The 22,690-nt window shown below is 44.8% G+C and overlaps 1 pseudogene; it reads left to right on the top strand.

The window, feature by feature from the left end:
• Positions 1-18,310: 18,310 nt before the first annotated feature.
• The window catches only part of LOC149207657 (uncharacterized), a 97,801-nt pseudogene continuing 93,421 nt past the window's right edge, over positions 18,311-22,690 (top strand).

Here is a 22,690-nt window from a genome sequence, read left to right as displayed (position 1 = left end):
TGTCTTTTGGATGGCTGCGCCCATGCCTAGACTGCATGTATTTGATTGTCAGAGATTGTCGGTACTTCCTGGTGGTGTTCCAGTTCGGCGTGTGTTGTAAAGCATTTCACCCCTCCCACTCTCTCGGTCTTCATGCTTTAGGGGGCATCTGTTACATAGTAATTTATCACTGCCTTCATGTCAGTCACCCTGCTATGTCCAGAATTCACAATCACTAAGTTCTTGCTCCCTGAACTGGTTAAAAACCCATTTTTCCAAAGTTTTGTTCATCAGCGCGTCTGTCCCTAAAATAACCGCGATGACAGGCGCTTTCCAGTGTATTTTGTGCGCTTCCATCGCGGAAGAACATCACTTTTCCACGATGGTTCACAGCGCGCCTTTCCCGTGTTCTTCCACGCTAATGTGACTTGTCCAGTTACTGATATGTGCTGACAGCGCGGCAGTTTCCCTATAATCCGCGCTGATCCAGTTTGGGCGAATTTGTTCAAACAACCTGCCTTCCAGATCTCTCCAGGCTTGGTTGTTAGCTTTGTGAATGTCGACTCCCTTCTATGGCATGTCTGTTTGACCCTTTCCAACAACTTCCCTTGAAGATAAGCTCATCCTTCCACCCTTATAGGAGACTCCTTCTCCTATATAAACTCTCACCATTACCATGGGCAGCTAGTTTTTGGATAGTTAGACATAGCTTGGATTGTATAGAGCTTATAGTGCTCAGATTGCTGCTACTATAGGTATTTGGTGTGCTAGGTGTGGAAGTGATTGATTTCTTAGGGAAGGTTGTTTTGTGTTGCTTGTGTGTGAGAGAGAGTTGTTGTTGGTCTTGGGAGAATCATCCTCAAAGGTGAATGCTTGAGATACATGCTGACTGGCCCCTCCTGAGAAGATTACCGACGTCAGAACATTTGGTTGTACTCTTCTCTATTCTGATTAATAATAGATGACTGCTATTATTGTTCCATTCCCATTTGTACTTGCAATGGTTAAATGTGAATTACATCTTTTCTGACCGATGTATGGTTGCTTTTACTAGATTTCACGCTTGTGTTTGTTTCCTCTTCATGTGTGCAGGTATCCATTCGCGGGGATCGCGGAGGATTGTGACTAGCCAAAGCGAAGGAGCGAAGGCAACATCTCTTTGCCAAACAACAGCGCTAGAATCCAAGTAGCTGCTCTTTGCCTCTTGTTTAATTGTAATTAGGAACATGCATAGCAGCATTGTTTGATTGTTGCTAGACCCTTGCTGGGCTAGTAGGGATCGCCTCTATCCGTAGAGGGGATTTACCTCTCCAACAGTAATGTTTCCACTTTTTCACACTTTGAACTAATGCATACAATTCTTTATCATATGTAGGATAGTTAACTACTTCAGGATTAAAAGTCTCAGAATGATAACATATGGGTTTACCGTGTTGTGTCAACACTGCTCCCATGGCATAGTCACTGGCATCTGTTTGGATCTCAAACAGTCTTTGTAGATTAGGCAGTGCTAGTACAAGTGTTGTACTAATCTTTTCTTTCAAGGTGTCGAAGGCTTTCTGATGTTTCCCCCCTACTGAAACACCTTGTTCAATCCTGTCAAAGCATGTAAGGGAGCTGCAATTGAGGAAAAATTAGAAATGAACTTCCTCCAATATTGTACTGCTCCTAAGAAGCTTCTCACTTATGTAGTAGACTTGGGTTTAGGCCAGTTTACAATGACTGCCACTTTAGAGGGATCTATTTTCAATTTACCACCCCCTACTATATGACCCAAATAATTTAGAGATGTTTTGCCAAACTCACATTTTGAGAGTTTAACATAAATTTTTTCTCTTTTCAAAACATCTAATGTCTACTTAACATGCTTTAAGTGTTCTTCCCATGTTTTACTAAAAATCAGAATGTCATCCAGATACACAATAACAAAATCATCAAGAAAAGGCCTGAGTACATCATTCATTAATCTCATGAAAGTAGCAGGGGCATTGGTCAAGCCAAAAGGCACAACCAACCACTCATACAACCCCTGCTTGGTTTTGAAAGAAGTCTTCCATGCATCTTGTTTTGCAACTCTAACCTAATGGTATCCACTATGCAAATCCAACTTGGTGAAATAAACAACTTCCTTTGATTGATCTAAAAGATCATCTATGTGAGGAAGGGGATAACGATTTTTGATCTTTATCTTATTCAGTGCTCGGTAGTCAATGCACATTCTACACGAGCCATCTTTCTTTCTCACCAAAACGATTGGTGACCCACATGGTGATGTGCTAGGCTTGATGAACCCCTTCTTGAGCAACTCTTGCACCTACTTCTTGATTTCAACATTCTCTAAAGCAGATAACCTGTACATTCCAATGTTAGGCAATGGAACATCTTGCTGCAAAATGATATCATGTACTATTTCCTTTTTGGGTGGCAGCCATTTAGGTTCCTGAAATAGGACATCATACTCTGAAACAATCCTTTCTATATTAGCTTACTGTTGAGCATTACAACCCTCAAATACATTGGTTTTATTAGGTTTCTTTTCCTTTACAACCATTAGTAAGAATTCTTTGCATGAATTTATCATTCTTTTCATCTGGTCAGAATTTATGAGAGTATAATTATTCTTGAGCTTGTGAGCTCTCACAAAGTATTCGATTCCATCTTTAACAAGTAGATACTTGTTCTCAACTCTATAGAAAATAGCTTTTCTAACATACAAGTAAGGACTTCCTAATACGATTCCACGTACATCCAAAGGAATTATGTCTAACTCAACCTCATCTACAAATGCTGACCCAAAAGAAAACTTGAGTTTACACTGTCTAGTCACTTGTAGTTGTGCTTTATCATTCAACCAGCCTAATGGGTATGGTTTCTTGTGAGGTGTAGTTGCTAATCGCAATTTCTTTACAATTGCTTTAGAAATCAAATTTACTTTTGAGCCACTATCGAACAAAGTATCAATCTTTTGATGCTTGGAAATAACTCAAATATGGAAAAGCTCATGTCTTTTTCTCTCATGTTCTTTATCAATAATATTTTGAGCAGAATTACTAGTAGATGCTTCAGAATTCTTACCTTTTATACTTGTGGCTGCAATGATTGTTTCATCTCCCGAGTCTAACCACAAATCTTTTTGAATAGCTGCAGCAATCTTCTTCTTCTTGCCCTCAGACTTCTTAGGTCTCAGCTCTGGATGCAGAATCCAACAGTGCTTATCATCATGCCCCTCCTTTTTATAGTGAGTGCATGAAGCTTTGTTTTTCTGTGCAGTGTTAGCCTTCCTTGCTTTCCACTTATGCTTTCTTTTCTACTTGCTCTTGCTTATAGTGAGTTGGGATGGTCCCCCAACTTCTGGATTTCCATTCTTTCCTCTAGCTTCTAGGTGAATAGCTTGTACAAATACCTCATCTATACTAGTGGGATTAAACATGAGAATGTTATGCCTCATGTAGCTGTGTAGACCACCAATGTACTTCAAAAGAGTCTTTGGTGAGTATAATGAGATCCCTAGAATCAATGCTCTCTTTCTAAATTCTTGAGTGTACCCTTGCACACTTTCCCCTTTCAACTACTAAAGAGTTTTCCAACTCATCATGGCTTGTTGCATGTAGGCCAATGGATATAACTGCTTCTTGATTGTAGAAACAAAGTCACTCCAGACAGAGATAGTCTTCCCATGTCTTTTCATGTCAGCTTGGGTTCTACCTTCCCACCAAACCAAGGCAGTGCCTCCTAGGCATAGGCTTGCCAACTGAATTTTGCTCTTGTCTGAGTCGATGTTTTTCACTCTACAATACACATCAATTTGTCTAATCCAATTGTCCAATTTTTTAGCATTTAGCTCTCCATCATATGTAGGCAAATCAAATTTAACATTTGGTTTTATCAAAGATGCTTTCTTATTATGCACAGGGCTATTAGGAGGTGTGAGAAAGCTTTCCTCTTTCCCTTTTCCCTTTTAGTGGTCATGGGAATGAGACTCATCTTCTTATTTATCTTGTTTAGAACCTGATGAATCTTCATCCTTATGCTTTCTAAAGTCCCTATACATTTCTTCTACCATAGAATTTATAGCTAGGAAACTTTCTATGAATTGAGGGTCTGGCCCCATAAAACCTTCCTCTGACATTGTCTTCTAAAGATAGACTCTCCCAATTTCAGGATTAGTTTCGACCAACTCTCCTTCTCCTAATTTGAGCTTTGATCTAGTGAGCATTCAACAGCTAAACCAACACAAGCTTGTACAACCTTACAGCTTAGAGCTCTGATACCACTTGATCTAATAATCACCCTATGAGTGATCTCAGTTAAAGATTTATTAAATGAAGGTATTAAAGAATCATATGTTGGTATGTGTGTCTATGTTATTTAAGCAACAGATCGATAAGATTGCAAATACACAGAACTTGAAATGGAAAATAGCAGAGAAATACAGTAAGCAAATACAAGAACACAAAAATTTAATAAGGATTTCACCGTATCCTCCAGGGCTACATCTCCGGTCCAGCTTTCAGTGGTGGCCTTATTTTATTGTGTCTTGAAGCAGAGAATTACAATGAAGGAGCTCAATGTGAGTCTCCTAAAATAGAATTTGCTTGGTAGGGTGGTTCTTGGATGCCCCAAGCCCCTAGAGTACACAGACTCTTTTCCTTACTAGCTTTGTGACCTTCTGGTCTATAATGGAGAGAGACCAATGTGGTGCTCAGTCCAAACAGATCCTCTCTAAGATGGCTTGAATCCCTCAAGCTCTATGGTGCTCGATGCTGCCTTCAGTCAGCTCGGCCCTCTGTCTTCCGTTCTGCTATTGCTTCACTGTATTTCTTCTCTCTCTTCTTCCTTTCTGTGTTCCGTCCTCCTCTCGGGGTTCTGGTTGTTCTTTTTTCTCTGTGCGTATGTGTTCTATTCTCTGTTCATGGCTTAAAACCATTCATACCCATGGCTCTTCGATTCCTCTTCCACTTCCCGTCGGATCGCCTACTACAGCTTCGTTGGGAGTTCCCTATTTGGCATCATCATTAGGCTCACAGAGTGTGGCCACATGTCCTCCTGCAGCTACACCAATTCACTTCGTCGGTTCAGTTTTTCCATTATGTCGTGGAATGAGTCTTCTGCCACCTTGGTAGTCAAATTGAACATCAAATCTTTACAAACTACGGCTTAATCCCCCATCGATTCCGCTTTCCCATCAGGCGCACTCTCAGCCATTAGATCTGGGGCCTCCAGATTTGACGCCATTTGCTCATCCCACGCAGTTGACCTGCTCGACCGTTAGCACGCGATGAGTGGCGATTGTTTCTCTCCTCCACTGCCATGCGTCAGGCGCTGAGTGGAATCGCTCCTTTTCCTTCGAAACAGCTTACTGCCCATGGACGCCCTCAATCAATATCGCCAGTTTTGGAGCGGTTCTCGCCTTTAGCGCTTTAGCCTTTATCCCATGATTTTCCCAGCTCTCATGTGACCGAGCACTTGGGGCTTCTCCAATTTGAGGGTTTTCGCCTAGTGATGCGTGATTAATCGCGCATTAAAAAACCTCCTCTGTTTCCCGATCCGGGCCTCCCAAGGGCTAAATTTGCCTCTTGCGAAGTCTTCATGGGCCTCGATTAGCGCACTTTGACCGAGGTCCTCATTGTTCCACGCTGGTTTCCATTTCCATTGGTTTAGAGGCGTTTTTGATTGTTGTTTTAAATTCTTTGAAGTTTGTCTCGACCTAGTACAACCATGGCTCTATTTAATTATTCTTTATGGATCAAATTCGGATCAACAGGCAAGGCCGCATGCGGGCCCTGCGCTCTGGTGCGCGATCTGCTAGGTGGGTAGAAAGCACACAACGGAAAACTATCATCTGCTGCAGAAATATACCCAGGTCCTACAGCAATTGTTTTGCAACTTCTACAGTTTAGTAGGACATGATGAGCGCACATGTTGGAGCTATGAGCTTATGATGGATATGACCCCTACCTATCGAGTGTAGACAGAATCGTGGAACCTCGATCCCTCCACAACAATAGCGAGGGGTGGCTTCCAAGGGCGAGATCGAGGATGAGGAGGGATGGGACCGGGACGAGGGCATGGACAGTTAATCTGCTACAACTGTGGAGGACCTCAGCACTACAGGAGTGACTATACAAATCCGACCAAAATAAGTTTCCCCTATTGCTATCTATTTGATCATGAAGTTGTAGATTTCCCGACACTGATCACACAAATGCATGAGAAAGGGTACTACAACTTGCTCCACCTCAAAATGTCCAGATGATGAGGTCGGAACCACGCGAAGGAGGCCCCAATGTGAATATGGTGCTTAGAAGTGGCACGAATATAGAGGAGGATAAGGAGAAGCAACCTGGGGACGATGTATGGGTCCACAAGACCCCTACAAAGGTGCCTGAACTTGACTCGGGATATGTGAAGGAAATAGATACAAAAACTACGAAGATCTTCATGGAGATCTCTATCTCAGGTAGTAAGACACAATTAGAACTGGGAATGGATCCGTCTGTCATTACAACCTTTTTAGAGACTTGCATGAAGCTACTATGGGACAATGAGGCAGTTCAAGGACTTCAAGAGTTGATCACTAGGTTTGCAAGACTAGGAGAACCACGTGTAATAAAAAATATGGGAAAGCATACTTTTCGTATAGGAAGGGAAATGAGGCTAACAGTGCAAATTGGTGAATATGAGATGGATCAGGTAGTTCTTGACCTAGGTTCGGATGCGAACATGCTACCAAAACAGACTTGGGAATGAATGGGTCGACCTGCATGATAGTGGTCTCCTATTCAATTGAGGATGGTGAATCAGCAAAAGATCGTGCCCATGGGAAGACTACATGGGGTAACCGTGGATATTGATGGCACAAGTACACAGACAGATTTCAAGATAATAGAAATTGTGGATGACAGTAACCCTTACCCCACATTATTAGGGATAGATTGGGCTACAAACATGAATAGAGTCATTAACCTGAAGAAGAAAAAAATGATTTTCGAGAAAAAGTCACTCCGTGTAATAGTTCCATTAGATCCAGCCGAGGGAGCACACTACACTGAACCTGTGCACGATGAAGACAGTGATGATGAACTATACTACATTTACCAGATAATGGCGCAAGACCAGGACCAAGTGAATCCGACAACTGATGGAATACTCTCATGGGAACGTGACAGTTCCTACATGTCAGATTCAGATGAAGAGGTAGAGTGCTGGCAAAACCGATTGCATGAGGGGATGACGCTAAATTGTAATATGATGATTGGATCACTACGACGCGTGGCAATTGAAGTAAGGACACTACCGAAAAATGATGGTGCAACAAATGGGGAGGAAGTCATAGACCACTAGGGATCTACAGTTATCGAGCAGAAGCGGCCTGTGGCGCACGAAGAGGTGTTGCGCACAACAACTCCACAAGGGGGGAGAATACATAGGAAGATGAGGAGGAATAGGCGAGAACGTAGAAGGTGGCTGCATGTACGGATCAAAAGCTCTCAACATCAAATGTGGCCCGAACAAAGAGGTTTGAACAACCACCTATGACAAGGACTGTAGACGTATATGCACATACCAAGGGTTCGATGGAACTATAAGATCACAACCAGAATAGGGTGTGTGAAGATGGCCTTATTCGTGCTCCAACAGGATGAAACCAGGAAGGCAGAGAAAATTTTCGTGACCACCGCTCCTACAGTTCGAACTAGACACTAGGACATGGGCAATGGAATTTGGCAGTTGTAGGAAGCCATTCGTCACGGCAGCTTGAGACTTCACAAACTTGATGAAGAATGGGCAAGGCTAAGGAGGAAAAGCACGAGGTTTGATGAAGAAATAAGCAACATAAAAGTTGGAGTCGCACACACGGGCCGCGCGAAATTGAGAATAAGGGGACCAGGCCCAATCAGCCCTCCTATGACATGGGAACAAGTTGCGACCCTACTATCATGGCTGCCATTGCACCTTAATAAAAAAGGGAGAAAAGGATGCGACACGCTTCTTGATGCAGAGGTACGCGAAGGGTTCCCGCAGCCTGGGCTAGCAGGGAAAGGGAAGCCTCATACAAGGGGTGTGACCACCTGACTATCCGTAGGAGGCCCAGTCTCAATGCATCAAGCAGTTGAAAGAAGGCACGGGACTATAAAAAATTCTGCACAAAAGCTACGCGTAAAAGACATTCCATGCAAGACCAATCTGTCATCTAGATCGCATTCGCAAACAAGGAGTTGCGCTACCGCATGGAGGGGCTAGGAGGTGACCATTGACAACACTATTCATTACAAGAAATTCGATCTACGGTTGAGAGGAGTGGGCAGCAGGCCATTAAGGCAAGAATTTCGAGTCAGATACGAAAATATCTGCCGCCAGGAAGATGTTAATGACTCAGAAGTGGAGGGAAGGGTCGAATTCAAATTTCCATGGTCCTATAAAAACCCTAAGTAGCCGCCCATGTATATGTACCTGAATGAATCCAGGATAAAAATCTTATCTAGAACTAGCGCAAGGTTCGCAGAAGAACCCTATCTGCCCCAGGAAAAGCCGGAAAAGGAGGCCGCTGAGATTCCAAAATCCCTATGTACGCCGCGACCCCAGAAGAATAGACACGCTATGGGGCCAGTCCATGCATCACCGCGACTCAGTAAATTATCAATGGCAGAAAAGGGTAAGGCAATCACTACTGAACTCGAGGAGGATGAGGAAGATCTCCAAGACCTGATAGCTCAGATTGAAGCCCAAGATGAGGAAGAGGAAAATGTTCCCCAAGTTCCTTCGGTGATAATTCTACCACCATATATCTCTCCGTGGAAAAGAATAGCCGAGACTCCAAAGGACCTGGAGGCCACGAAGAATACGCTCCAGACCCTGCTTCTTCTAGATGAGATAAGGGTTGAAGGCCTGCTGCTAGGTCAGATACCGAATATCAAGTTCGAAGATTGGGATCTCACGGATAATGAGAAGTTCCCCCAGTTGGCGAAGGAGAAATTACTACAGCAGAAGTGGATTCGGGGTGTGGAGAAGGCAAGGTTGCTCAACCTAAGGTGGATACCCCACTATCACTGCACGACCATCACGATTTTTGTCATCCGACAGTTACTATGTTTAGTACATGATGGGTATCTCTGGTTGGAGGAGTTGATTCCCATTACGGTAGACTTAATACACTAAATTTCCTAGCTGCCTACTAAAGGGAATGATCCTACAGACATAGCTAACATAAGTAGCGATGTAGGCCTCGCGGAAGCCATGAAGACCAAATACAGAATAGAAAAGCGGAAGCGCGAGTATGTCATAGCAACATCAAAGACCGAGGGGTGCGCACCGCTACCCAGTTACTGGCTAATAAGCTCATGAGGAAATGCCATGCATATGAGGTCCCAGCCTTTGTCAATGCGCTTGCGGAGTAGTGTGCAGAAGGGTTTCAGTTCAACTGGGCACAGTTTCTCTACGATGAGTTTTTGTTGAATTGTAGGAAGGCGCAGGAGAAAGGTAAGAATTTCCATTATGCATGGCTGCTACTATCAATCCTACTAGTTGTAGGAGAACTACCAAAGGGTATCTAGTTTCCCACCATTGAGATGAACCTACCTGAAGCCGTGCGATATAGCTCACTCTAGGCTACAAAAGATGCCATGAGGATTTGTGAGATCAAGGTGTTTTGGATCTTCATGGAGGCAAGTATATGGACACAAATCAACTACAGGCCATGGTTATCTCCAACAGTATACAACTGGTTGCAAAGACAACCGATTTCAAGGCAGATATACATAATCTGTATATTCGGGTGAGAAAGGATCCTACTCGAGCATGGGTAAAGCTTCCATTCATTGCAACGGATGATGCAATATTTGAGGCAATGGCGGCATGGCCTCTGGAATGGTGCACTCCAGATTTGACCAAATTAGAAAAACTTGCAGCTTAGCAACAAAAGGAAGAACTCAAACTATGCATTACACAGTTGGCAACAAAAACGTGCCACGGAAAGGAAACACCCATGTAGCAGGAGGCGACTGAGGTAGCAGCAGAAACTATCATGATGGCTAGCGAAGAAATTGTGGAGGAAATATCTATGGAACAGGACATATAGGGGGAAGTGGAGACACAAGAATGTGTGGACCTGACCACAACATCAACTCAACTTAAGAGACCGCGTGTCTAGGAGCAGCCACCAGCACACAAAAAGACAAAGACAGCGAGGACCTTGGAGGGAGATCTTCTTGCACACGAAGAACCAGTGCGGGACATCACTAAGAGTGCTCTGGAGGATTTGATGATAAAGAAAATGACTATGTTGGGGGTGCTCAGAGCAGCTACAGGCACTACAAGTGTGACCCCCAGGAGGGTTGATATTGAACCTAGCAGACAATACATCTGTAGCAGAATAGATGGTGTGTGCCCACACAACGAACACCTTAGGATTACCAGTAGGTGTCGTCATAGCAAAAGCCAAAGATAACGTGCAAAGCTAGGGGTTGAATTTGTCTGCCCTTCCTAGAGAAACCCTATACCAGCTGCACGATGGGGTAACCACTGAAATCCATGCCAGGCAAAGCCGCACCCTCTAGATTTTGGCAGAGCAAAAGGGAAATCTAGACCAAATCAATCTCCAACACAGTGACTTGGTCGCACATAACCGAGAATTGGAACAAATTTTGGTGGAGGTTCGCAATATTCTACTAGAGCTGGCTATGCCAGAAGAACTCCCAGCAGCTGAAAAGATTCACCATATAGCCACAGGATTCTGTAGGGCTCAAGAGGAGGATGCCAAAATTCAATGGGAATTGAACTTGCAGATCACAGAGCTAAGACTAAATGCACCATCGGAAGGCGTGCAGCAGCGCCGCCGAGCCATTCAAGTAGGAATGGAAATAGTGGAGCGCGCTATACAGGATTTCATGGGATTGTTGGACCAGTCCCTGCTTACACTCACATCACTACAGGAAGACCCGAAGCTACAGTAGATAGAAACAAAAGCACGAGAGTTGCAGTAGGCCTATGATAATGTCCGGGGGACCGTGCAGACAATTGCTATTACTCAGCGCTTGGTCAAGATGAGGGAGGCTAAGGTACTTAAGGCACAGGTCAACGTTGCATGCTAGAAAGAGGCAGTCCTTAAAGAATGCATCTAGCCATGTCTCGATGAGGCATTTGCAGTCACTGCCAGCATCGAATGAAAGCTAGCTCACATATAGGCAATATACAAACTCAGAGATGCAAGTGAGGCTAATAATGATGTGTCAGAGGCTCACGTGCAACAAGTACAGAAGATTGCAGAAGCATGCATTGTAGAAGTAAGCGAAGCACAGAAGTTGTTGGATAACCTCCGCGCAAAGATCACTGCACCATCGAGTGACTCGGGACAAGTCATGATGATTGTGTTTGGGGCTTGTTGGGTGGCGGACCCCTGCGTAATGGTGTTGGTGATCAAAGCCCGCAATTTTGGGTTAAAGTATGGTAAAGGTTCCACAAAGTGCGTGGAGCATGAATTCTAATGGGTTAATTCTGCCCTAAAACATTATAGATTAATCTAGAATGTGTCGGCTTGCCATGGTCCGTGGACCACGGAAGTGTATAAATAGAGCAAGGCTCTAGGCTTAGAAGGCAATTTTTGGGGTTTGGAGAATAGCTTCATGTATGGGTTTGTAGAAGCAAGAATGCTCTGAGTCTGTAAGTTTGAGTCGAGGGTAGAGGTTAGAATAGGCTCTATAGCTATGTGTATAGAGGTCTGATAGAGTCCGCAGCTATGTGCAGGAATCCCTGCAGCTGAGTGCATACCGTAGAAGTGGATTGTACTGAACAGAAGATTATTAAAAGATAAGTTGTTCTGAAATACTGTGTATCTGATTGCAAAATCTAAATGTTTATGCTTATGTTATGATTTTTATGATTCCGTTTATGAGCACGCACTAGGCTTAACTATTAAATGTTTGCTTAGAGACCTTAAAGAATAAATATGAACTATAATAATTGTAATAAGACAGAGGATCTAAGAAACTCCCCTTCGCGAATCTTTGCGAACGCCAGACTGCTGCGTGGAATAGCAGAAGGGTGTAGATCGAGTTGCTAGGAATCCAAACCTCATCAAGACATACCTAGGGTGTGGAAACCTAGTTCCAACACCCTCCCATACTACCTCAAGGGAGACCTCAGTCCGGGCTCCGCGAGCTGTTGTCGAAAGGGCCAGTAGTAGCGGGATTTTCTTGGCTAACTAATTCTGAACCTGGGTCAAGCCCCATCAAGCCAACAAGGACCGTGCACTAACGTGGTATATTAAGCACTCGAGTGATCATCCGAATGCTAGAATAGCAGAAATCCAAATTGCATTAAACAAAGAATTTAGCCAGCCAAAATCGGAGACGCGGTCGATCATCAGATTCAAGGAGATCGCGATGCTGCCAGGCGAAACCCCCTGGGATTTGGATCAAAGACTGAAGAGCATGATCCATGAAGCTAACATGATGCTGACAGATGCATAGTTCTACGCGTGGTTTGTGGCATCTTTGACACCACACCTGAGGACGGCGCTATCACAGCAAAGGATCTCAACCCAGGTAGAAGCATTGGAAATAGCAATGAGGTTGCTTGAAACAATGATACAAGATCCTAGGTTGGGAGTCCAGCAGATCCACGCCCAGCTACAAACTGTATGCTTAGAGATGCAAAGTTTGAAGTAGGATAGGGTGCACTGACCAGAAGTATGCGATGAAGTATGGTGTATCAAATGTAAAGGCCAGGGTCACGATAAGGATCACTGCCCGGTATTCACGAACTATTTGGCGAGAGGAGGACTGATGCCTTTGAGGCCGGAAGTACAAGCAGGGCCAAGTGCAGCACCCGCACTCTGGTGCATGATTTGTCAAGTGGGAGGAAAGCACGCAACCGACAACCGTCACCTATTGCAGAGGTTTACACAGACCCCCCAGCAGCTATTTTGCAATTTTTGTAGATCGGTGGGTCACGATGAATGAAACTATCAGAGTTATGAATTGTCTATGGATTAAACACCTGCCTATATGATGTAGACTGAGGTGCGAGTTCAGGACCCAGCCGCTACATTAGTGCGTGGTGGGTTCCAGGGACAAGGACAGGGACGAGGAGGAATGGGACCCAAACGAGGCTATGGACAGTGAATCTGCTATAATTGTGGAGGACCGGGGCACTACGCGTGTGACTGTATAAACCCAACCTGAACATGTTTTCCGTACTATTATCAATTTGATCATGAAGTGGTAGATTGCCCCACACTGATTTCACAAATGCGTGAGAAAGGAGTGCTTCAGACTACTCCAATGCAGAACATCCAAATGATGAGGTCTAAACCGCGCGAAGAAGACCCTAACGTGAATGTGGTGCTCAGAAGCGGTGCAACCACAGGGGAAGATCAGGGGAAGCAACCTAGGGAGAGTACATGGGTTTGCAAGGCCCCTACAAAGCAACCTGAGTTTGAGTTGGAATGTGCAAAGGAGACATTTATGGAAGCTAAGAAGAGCTTCACGGAGGTCTCTACTCCAGGTAGTAAGAATTGCACTGAACCAGAAATAGATCCTTCTATGCTAACTACCTTTTTAGAGACTTGCATGAAGCTACTACAGGATAATAGAGCAGTCAAGGGATTACACAAGCTAATAACTAGGTGCGCAGGGTCGGGTGAACCTTTTGTGATCCAAAAACTAGGAAAGCATGCTTTGTGCACCAGGCGGGAAATGCGATTGACAACACAGATTAGTGACTTTGAGATGGATCAGGTCATCTTGGACTTAGGTTCAGATGTGAATGTGCTACCTAAAAAGACATGTGAACACATGGGCAAGCCCACATTGCAATGGTCTCCTATTCAATTACGGATGGCGAACCAACATAAAATCTTGCCCATGGGGAGATTACAAGGAGTCATAGTGGATATCGAAGGCACGAGCACACAAATAAATTTTGAGGTAATAGAAATTGTGGATGAAAGTAACCCTTACCCTACATTGTTAGGGATAGGCTGGGCCATGGACATGAATGGAGTCATCAACCTAAAAAGAAGAAAAATGATATTCAAGAAAAAGGCTCTACGGGTAGTAGTTCCGCTGGACCCTGCCGAAGGCGCATGCTACACCGAACATGTGTGCGATGGGGACAATGATGATGAAATGGACTGCATTTACCAGATCATGGCGCAAGACCAGGATCGGGTGAATCCGACACCGAACGGGTGAATTTCATGGGAGCACGACAGTTCCTGCATGTCGGATTCATATGAAGAAATAGAGTGATGGCAGAACCGATTGCATGAAGTAATGATGTTAAATTGTATTATGATGGTTAGATCACTGTGATGCATGATGACTAAACCAAGGGAACTGCCAACCAATAAGGCCACAACGAACATGGAGGAATCCGTAGACCACTATGAAAAGGTGATACTGGAATGGAAGCAGCACGGTGTGCAAACAGGGGCACTGGGCGCAACCATTGCAAAAGGGTGGAGTACACATCGAAGGACCTAGTGGAACTGGCATGAATGTAGAAGGCAGCCACATGTATGGTTTGGATTACAATGCGCTTTGAGCATCCACCAGTGGAAAGGGATGCAGATGTATGTTTTGCACCCATCTCCCCACCTACGACTCAAGAAACAGAACCCGCCATGAAAACAGGGGAAGCGATGCATTCTGCCAGCCATTCGCAACAAAGAAATCGGAAAAATAGGCTGGATCATGAACAAAGTGTGCCAACTAAAACACACCAATGGGAATCTACATATACCAAGGGTTTGATGGGCCTATAGAACCATAAGTAGAAAGAGGAATGCAAAGGTGATTCTATCATTGATGAGACAGGATGAACTTGGGAGGATGGAGGAAACTCCCCAGACCACAGCCCCCTCAGTTCTAATAGGACGCGAAGACTGGGATAAAGTAATTCAACAGTTACAAGAATCCATTTGGTGCAAAATCTTGAAACCTCTAGAACTTGATGAAGAATGGGCACGGCTAAGGAGGAAAAGTGTGATATTGGACAACGAAATCAGCAAACTAAACAATAGAGTCGCACAAGGGGGTCACGCAGAAACAAGCATAAGGGGACTAGGCCTGGCCGACCCTACTACTACATGGGAACAAGCTACAACCCTGCTATCATGGTTGTGACCTCACCTTACTAAACAAGGGAGTGTAGATCGTGATGTGCTACTGACTCCAAAGGTACTTGAAGGATGCTCACAGCCCAGGCTAGCAGGGAAGCAGAAGTCTCGCACGTGAGGTGCGACCACCTGACTATCTGTGGAAAGCATAGTGTCACTGCCCCAAGCATTTGAAAGAAGTTGCAAGAGTATAAACAAGTCTGCAGGAAAGCTACACGGAAAAGAAGTTCCGCGCAAGGCTATTCGATCATGAGGATCACGGTTGCATATAAGAGGCTGCGCTGCCACGTGGGAAGGCTGGGAAGTGACCATTGACATCACTATTCATGACAAGAAGTCTAATTTATGGCAGAGAGGAGCGGGCGGCAGGCCATTAAGACAAGAATTAAGAGCTAGATTTGGGAAAATTTTCCGCCAATAAGATAATAATGACTCGGAAATGGAGGGAAGCGTCGAATTCAAAATCAATAGGTACTATAAAATTCTGTGGGGTAGTCGTGAAGAAATACTTGGTTGGTTGAAATCTCAGATAGTACAAAACATTGGGCACCAAGCTATCCTACCATCTGTGAATACGCAATCCAGTATAAACATAATGATGGCCAGAACTAGAGTACGATTCGCGGAAGTTAACCAAGAACCCCAGGTGGCCCAGGAAGAACCTGGAGAGACAGCAAAGGCACCAGAGGTTCCAAAGTCCCCACGTACACCGTGACCACAAAAAAACAAGCAGCCAATGGGGTCGGTACGGTATCCCCACGGAACCCATGTTTTAGGAAACTCTCAATGGTAGAGAAGGGAAAAACTATCACTGTTGGAATAGACGAGGAGGAGGGACACTTGCAAGCCCTGATTGCACAAATTGAAGCACAGGAAAACAAGGTGGGGAATGTTTCCCAGGTAACTTCGGCATTACCATTAAATCCCTACTTCTCACCATGGAAAGGGATAGCCAAGCTACTGAAGGACCTGGAGGCCACGAAGAGTGATCTCCAAACCCTGCTTCTTCCAGATGAAATAAGGTTCGAAGGTTCATCACTAGGGCAGATACCTAGTATAAAGTTCGAGGACTGGGACCTCACGGACAGCGAGAAGTTCCCACAGCTAGCCGGAGAGCAATTAGGATACCATAAATGGTTACGTGGTGTAGAGAAAGTTGGGTTGCTACATCTGAGGCGGATACCTCATTACCACCATGCATCTGTCATGATATTTGTCATTCGGTAGCTAATATGTCTCATACATGATGGGTATCTCTGGCTGGAGGAGCCGATTCCCATCATGGCCGACTTAATTCACCGAATTTCTTGGCTACCTAATAAAGGAAATAATCTCGCAGCCATAGCCAGAGAAAGTAGTGACTTGGGTATAGCAGAAGAAATGAAGGCAAAATATAAGCTTGAAAAGAGGAAAAGAGGGTACGTGATAGCGAGCATTAAGGACAAAGGGGTGCGCGTCGCTACACAGTTGCTGGGTGGAAATCTCATGAGGAAATGCCGTGCGGATGAAGTACTAATGTGTGTGATTGGATTGGCCGAATAGTGTGTAGAGGGAGTCCAATTTAACTGGGCACAATTTCTCTATGATGAATTTTTGATCAATTGTCAGGAACCCTAGGAGCATGGTAAGACTTTCCATTACGTGTGGGTACTCTTATCCATCCTGTTGGTTGTAGGAGAGCTGCCGAAAGATAGTCAATTTCCCACTATTCAGAAGGACCTACCCGAAGCTGCAAGGTTCACCTTGCTCTGGGCAACGAAAGATGCGACAAGGGTAAGTAGCATCAAGGCTTTTTTGAATATTCATGGAGGCAAGCATCCAGACCTAGATCAATCGCAGGCCGCGATTGTCCCCAAGAGTATAAAAAAATTTGCAAAGTACAGTAGAGTTCAAGGCGGATATGCATAATCTGCATATCTGACCGAGAAAGGATCCAGCCCATGGGTGGGTAAAGCTTTCGTTTATTGCGACGGAGATGCAATTTTCAAAGTCATGGTGGCATGGTCCCCAGAGTAGTGCACGCCAGACTTAAAGGAACTGGAAAAGTTCACAGAATAGCAGCGAAAGAGGGAACACAAGCTGTGCTTCGTGAAGCTAGCAGAGAGGTAACGCCAAGAATAGGAAGCAGCTGCGTAGCAGAAGGTGGATAAGTAGGGAGCTACAGTACAAACGACAAAACCCACCAGCGCACCTCCCACAAAGAACAAGGAGGGTCAGGATATGTCCACGGAGTAGGACATACAGGAGGAGAATGAGGCAAAGGAGAATACCATAGTAGTGCCCCAACTTAAGAGGCCACGAGGTTAGGATAATCCAATCACCCGGAAGAAGACAAAGATAACGAAGACCTCTCAAGGAGCTAGTCTTAAAAGTGGTGAACGACCACCTGATGTCACTAGGGATTCTCTGGAAAAGTTGATGATGGAACAGACCACTAGGTTGGGGGCGCTTAGAGCGTAGTTGCAAGCACTATAGTTACAACCCATAAGATCGATGACACCATGCCTCACAGAAGGTGCAGCTAAAGTTGAGCAAATGGTGCGTGCCCGCATAGCGCATACTCTAGTGTTACCAAACGACACCGTCTCCACCAAAGCTGAGGGTGAAATACAAGGTTGGGGGTTGAATTTGGCTGCCCTTCCCAGGGAAACATTATACCAGCTACAGGATGGGGTAACTGCTGAGCTACGTGCCAGGAAGGGCCGCGCTCTCCAAGTTTTGAGTGACCAGAAGGCCAGTTTGGACCAGCTCAGCCTACAACAGGACAACTTAGTCGGCCAAAATCAAGAAGTGGACTGGGCAATAGATAAGGCTTGCAACAACATTCTAGAGTTGGCCGTGCTAGTGGCACTTTCCACTGAGGAAAATATGCACCACCTAGCAGAGGGAGTCCGCAGGACTCAGGAAGAGGCCGTGAAGGCCCGGTGGGAGCTGGACATACAGATTGCAGAGCTGTGGTTGCAGGCACAGACTTCTACACCCACGGAAGTCAGAGAGCAGCTCCACCGCACCATTCAAGCAGGGTTACAAGATATTGAGCATGCTGTCTAGGATTGCATGGGATTATTGGATCAATCCCTTGTTAGGCTCACTTCACTGCAGGAGGACTAGGCGCTACAACAGTTCGAGACAGAAGCGTGGGAGTTACAATAGGCCTATGACAATATTCAGGGAACCACACCAATGGTCGCCCTTACTCAGTGATTGGCTAAAATGAGGGAGGCCCAGGCTCTCAAGGCCCAAGTGGACACCACACGCCAGAAAGAGGCAATGCGTAGAGAACGTATCCAACCCTGGATCGAGGAGGCATTCACAGTTTCCACTATTGTTGAAGGGACATTGACCTAGATGCACGATACCCATGCGCAAAGGAAGGAGGGTGCTTGTGACAACGATGCTCTAGAGAGTCGCGCACAATTGATACAATGGGCAACATAGGAATGTGCGGTGGACATCCGCAAAGCGCATAAATTGCTGGATGAACTTTGTGCAAAGATCACTGCACCAGCAGAGTGACTTGGGATGAGTCACGATGATTGTGTTGGGGTCTTGTTGGGCAGTAGATCCCCCGCTTAACTGTTTTGGGGCTCAAGGCCCACAATTTTGGCTAATGATGTTGTAAAAGCTCCGCGAAGTGTGCGAAGCGCGAATTATAATGAGTCAAGGAAAAGGGTTGTCCACCCAAAAATAATGTAAAAATAATATAGAATAGGTCAGCCTACCCATGGTCCACGAACCATGGGAATGTATAAATAGAGCGAGGCTCTAAGGATAGAAGGCATCTTTTGGTAATTCTTGAGGAGATCTAAAGGTGCTATGGGTTTTTGATATCTAGATCTGGGTCTATAAGTCAAGTCGAGGGTTATAGTAGGAGATAGAGGCTCTGTAACTGTGTGTGCAAAGCCCTGGTAGAGTCCACAGTTGTGTGCGCGGACCCCTGTAGCTGAGTGCGCTGGATGGAAGTGGATTGTATTGAACAGAAGATTAATAAAAGATAAGTTATTTTGGAAATATTGTGTAACTATTCACAAATCTGAATATTTTATGCTTCTGTCATATGCTTATGCATCTAGTTATGATTTAAGATTGCGCGCACTAATTAAAGAGATTAAACAAGTACAAGACATTGAACTAAGTCAGATCTATATTATTTCTGAACAAGATTAGACTGTGCATCATCGTGCTCTGCACTAGGCAACACGAAGGTTAGATTCTCGAGCAGAATAGCACAACAGCATAGACCAGTTCGGGACCTTTCCAAAACCCATCAAGACATCCCTAGGGTGCGGAAACCTGGTTCCAGCACCCTCCCATGCTACCTTGAGTGAGACTTCAGTCCACACTCTGCAGATTGATGCCAAAAGGGCCGATAGTGTTGGGATTTGTTTGGCTAAAACACTTCTGTACCTGGGTCAGGCCCCATCACGCCAACAATACCCCGATATGGACATTTTCAATGATACTAGGCTTGATAGAAATATCAATCGGCATCGTTAGGGTAATATTACCCAAATTTCCTTCTAACCATACTTCATGAGTCATGATTGGTGGCGGAAGCGGGAGGGAAGGAAACAAAGAAGAGGACTCTTTGAAAGTGGTAGACGTGGTTGTTAGGCGACGCAAGAGTGAGGGATGATGATGAGTATTGGTCCAAGGTGGTTACTCGAGAGACATGACTTCCATGATACCTTCATCAGCAAGGAAGGTCTTGGCCAAGGGATCAAATGATTCCAAAGCGCCAAGCCATGAGGATTGAGAATACATATCGAGAGAGGTCTTCGAAATAGAAGAATCAGAGGATGCAGAAGTCGAAGCTGAAACAATTTCCACGTAATTGATTTCGACTAGACTAAGCGGCATAACCTTGCCACAGGTATCAACAAGATCCGGTGAAGGTATGACCCAAGGATCATATTTGATCGAGACCATGTTGACAAAGGCAACATGAGGAGGTGGGAGCGGAAAAATTCCAATTAAGGCAGAATCTTTAAAAAGACCTACCCCCACACTCTCATAGGGAGCACTAGTGTGCTTGAGATACGAAACATTGCCATCTAAAGAGGAAGAGGCAAATAAAGATAGCTGGTCAACAGTGACAATCTTCCCTTGATGGGGAAAATGAATCACATGAAATAGGGAGGATGCTACAACATGCATAGCATGGATCCAGCTCCAGCCGAGTGGAAGATTGTAATTAGGATTGGCATCAACAATTTCTACCTCGACTTGCACTATCTTTCCTTCCAAAGTAATGGCAAGGTTAGGTAATGGTGCGGCTTCTTTCTCTTTCCCATCTCTAGGAGCAGGAGCTTGGTAATCTTTTGATCGAGTAGCCACATTAATAGGTGTACTCATCATGAACACTTGAGACCCTGAGGAAGCAGATGATTGAGGTTGGTCTACCATTTGGGTGTGCTGAGACAGAAATGGCTCCTTGAGGACAACGAGGGTCCCTTTAAGAAAATGACTAACTTCAGACCATTAGGGAAAATCCTTAATGTAGTGATCCTCTTTGCAAATGAGGCAGGGATACTTAGGTTTCCACTGTGATGATTCACTAGCAGAAGATTAGGGAGGACCCTATTTTGGGGCATCAGCTTTACCCTTGCCTTTGCCTTTCTTCTTACCTTTCGAGGATTTTTTCGCTCTGATAGACTAGACAGAGTGGACCTCTGAGGTTTTACCAGGTCCAAGAGGATTCTGGGAAGAACTATTGGGAACAGCATTCGAGACCAACTTCTGTTTGGAAGAATATTTAGCAAGGGTCTAGGATACCGAACCAATAACTCCATCGATAGGAGGCACAACTTGTGACTTTGGTGTCATCGGATCGGATGATGGCTGCAGAGCATTAGGTAATAACTCATACAAAGTTCCAAACAGAGAGTAAACTATATCTAAGTACTGGGCACAAGCAATGGCTTGTTCTTCAGTAACACATCCACCCATAGCTATATCGCAACCAATTAGGGCCATGAATTAATTAGTGAACCATTCAGTGAGCAACTGATCAGCAATCTCGAATTTTATCAGGAAACGTCTACGCCTCCATTCATGGATGTGATCGAAGATGTGTGTCGCAGTATCTTGCTTAAGCGATGTGAGCAAATAGGTGCCAGTATCATAGTGAACTGACAGCTGAAAATGTGTGAGGAAAGCCATGGCTAAAGAGTTAAAGTCATGGTAAGTACTTCGAGGAAGCTCAATGTACCACTTGGCTGCAACGCCTGTGAGGGTTTCCTGGAAAAGATGGAGATGAATGGAATCATCAACATAAGAGTTTGAAGAGCACCAGAGGTGATATGTCATAACGTGGGCTTGAGGATCTTCTTTTGCTTTCCCATCGAATTTTGGGCAATCGCTTGGTATATTGGACAGCTCTGGAGGCTAGTATGGTGAATGAAGGATTCGATCATTCGTAAGGTGAGACACTTCTGGGAACTCTAGTGTGGCCAAGAATGGAAATTGAGTATTAAAAGGCATAGGAGATCGGTAAGCAGGTCCAAATGGAGGAGCCCATCCCTGTTGGTAAGGATTTTGGCCATATGGAATTTGATGTTGCCCCCATTGCGTGTTACTTTGGCCATAGGGAGGATTTTGACCTTGAATACCTTGGAACTGTCCAACCATAGGTTGATGATAAGCAACATACAGGTTGAAATGCTATTGAGCGTGTTGACCTTGGAGATATGGATATTGTACCTGTTGTCCTTGAACAAGAGGATTTTGGACCTAGTGTCCTTGGGCATAAGGTTGATACACTTGTTGGCCTTCAACATAGGGTTTATGTACCTACTACCCTTGACCAAAAGGATTATGTACCTCTTGACCTAGGACATTTGGGTTTTTTACTTGCTGCCCTTGGCCAGAAGGATTCTGGACCTGTTGACCTAGGACATTAGGATTTTGAGCATGTTGTTGCAGGACTTGCCCCTGGCCTTGTCTTTGCAAGGGTTGACCCTGCTAATATGTATACAAGGGTATTGCTACCTGGGTTGGTTTTGCTGCGGCAAGGGTTGGACCTACAATTGAAAAATTTGTCCCTGGGGCTATAGAGGTTGGCCTTGTGAGGACATGGTCTGGGAGGTTTCTGGAGCATAGTGCATCTGTTGCTGCACAGTTTGCTGCAACTATTGCAAGGGTTTCCCTTACGGTTGTTGCAAGATAATTTTCCCTTGCGGTTGTGTGGATATCCCTTGCTGTAACAAAGGTTTCCCTTGCGGTAAAAAATGTTTCCCTTGTTTTTGCAAGGGTACTTGAACAGTGCTCAGAAAATTTCCGAACTGAATATGGACATAGCCACCCTAGAAAGTAGACGAGCCAGGCTAAATGTACTACCCAGACTGAAGTTAGTAAGGTTAATTAACCATTCCTTGAGAACCATATGGAACATAAGGAGTTTGGTTGATCCGAATTAGATCCATGAAGATTATCACAGTACCATGACTGTATCAAATCAGGACAAAATCTTCAAGTTTATGAACATAGAGTGATTAGGAAGACCTCTGGACAGTGCCAGTTTGCAGCCAGCATAGAACGACGAGGACCTCGGTCAAAGTACACCGATCGAGGCCCATGGAGACCGCGTAGGAG

The sequence above is a fragment of the Pinus tabuliformis genome, chromosome 1_2 (genome assembly GCF_031772625.1).
Source record: "Pinus tabuliformis cultivar Carrire ecotype Pingquan chromosome 1_2, CPIR1, whole genome shotgun sequence".
NCBI lineage: Eukaryota > Viridiplantae > Streptophyta > Pinopsida > Pinales > Pinaceae > Pinus > Pinus tabuliformis.
The sequence above is the reverse complement of the archived record's forward strand: the minus strand, read 5'-3'. Positions and strand labels throughout refer to the sequence as shown.